Raw genomic sequence first — 1,652 nt, 5'->3', positions numbered from 1 at the left:
GGGAGGGGATGTTCAAGTTTTCCCGGGTCTACGCGTTATGTTATGCTAATGTTTCATGTTGACGTCAACTTGAAACAGCTTAAAGGGATAGTTCACCCAAAAATGGAAAATTCTCTCATTACTTACTCACCCTCATGTCGTTTCAAACCCGTAAGACCTTCGTTCATCTTCGGAACACAAATTAAGATATTTTTGATGAAATGAGAGCTCTCACCCTGCATAGACAGCAACGCAACTGTAGGTGTGTTCCATTCGACCATAAGTGGACTGCGAAGTGGACTTCACAGGGTATTCCGCCATCTTAAGTGATATTCCAATACGAAGGGAGCGAACATGTTCAGTTCGAAGGGCACTGCGAACGGACACAACACGCGAGCCGTGTGAAACTGCGGGTATCAGAGCAAAGCCTCTGGCGAGAGAACATGCACTCCTAGTCGTGCTTAGCTTATTGCTAACATAAACAAACGGTCAGTGAAGACAAGAAGAGGATGACGTGTTCTTCCGGTGCCCTTTTATACTGTGGTCGTGCCGGTAGTGGCGTCATAGGCTGTCGCCGGCCAATGTTATTGTCATGTTTAGATGTATGCTTCAGACACCGGTCACGCCGAAGGTGTTCCCCATAGAGACCTCTAGAGGACACAGTTCGAAGTTCCCTCGGAAGGGAACTCTTGCTACTTTATACTTCAATACAAAACAATGCTGAACTTTGACAAAAAAAGATATTTTTAAATGCTATAATAGTGATTTTATAATGTCTAGATATAAATCCATTAGCAAAACATGTGAAATAACTATATTACAGAGTGGGAATGGTAAATGAGACAATAAATGATCCTCTGCTTCCATCTAGTGGTCATAGTGGGAATCATGACATTTATTTTAATTAGGGCTGGGGAAATAAATTGATGCATCGTCAATCGAGAAATGAGGTGCGATCCATTCGACCATAAGTGGACTGCGAAGTGGACTTCACAGGGTATTCCGCCATCTTAAGTGAGATTCCATTCCGAAGAGAGTGAACATGTTCAGTTCGAAGGGCACTGCAAACGGCATAGGGAATAAGGGAACATCGATACATCACTTCACAGGAAGTGGAGAGGGAAAATCACCCAGCTGTCATTGCGCACCGTGTCACCAGTCAGACTAACGATGGAGCAGAGCCGTTAGAAGAGTTTTTTTTAAAGGCTCTGCAATGGAGGGGTTGCAATAAACAGCACTTCACAGGAAGTGGAGAGGGAAAACTGCGTCACCAGTCAGAACTAATGATAAAGCAGAGCCGTTGAAAGAGTTTTTAAAAGGCTCTGCAATGGAGGGGTTGCAATAAATGTTGTTATTATTATTCAAATTACAGTATTTATGATTTATTTAGAAAGTGCATGAGATGAAACCACTACAATCTGTTAACAGTCTAAACATATAAATTTTGACTATATTTATTAGATACATAATTGTGTATGTATTTAATTTTGAAAGTAAAATAAATTACAATATTTATTTATGTTATATAATAATCTGAGTGACCCCGTCGTTGCCTTTCTTTGATGACGTTCCAGGGCGTTCTAAATAAGCGATTATTGTCAGTAGGCCTGTCGCAATAATCAATATATCGACTTATCGCGCAATATATGTACATGACCTCAATCATTTTTGGT

General features: G+C 40.9%; 1 protein-coding gene across 1 annotated transcript in view; it reads left to right on the top strand.

Annotated features, from left to right (window-relative positions):
- Positions 1–1,652, top strand: part of fam241a (family with sequence similarity 241 member A) — a 6,594-nt gene that overhangs the window by 2,951 nt on the left and 1,991 nt on the right. The gene's annotated exons all lie outside the window — the stretch shown is intronic.

Source organism: Sinocyclocheilus anshuiensis, unplaced genomic scaffold (genome assembly GCF_001515605.1).
Source record: "Sinocyclocheilus anshuiensis isolate Anshui unplaced genomic scaffold, SAMN03320099.WGS_v1.1 scaffold63, whole genome shotgun sequence".
Classification (NCBI taxonomy): domain Eukaryota; kingdom Metazoa; phylum Chordata; class Actinopteri; order Cypriniformes; family Cyprinidae; genus Sinocyclocheilus; species Sinocyclocheilus anshuiensis.
Note: the sequence above shows the minus strand (reverse complement) of the source record. Positions and strands in the feature narration are given on the sequence as shown.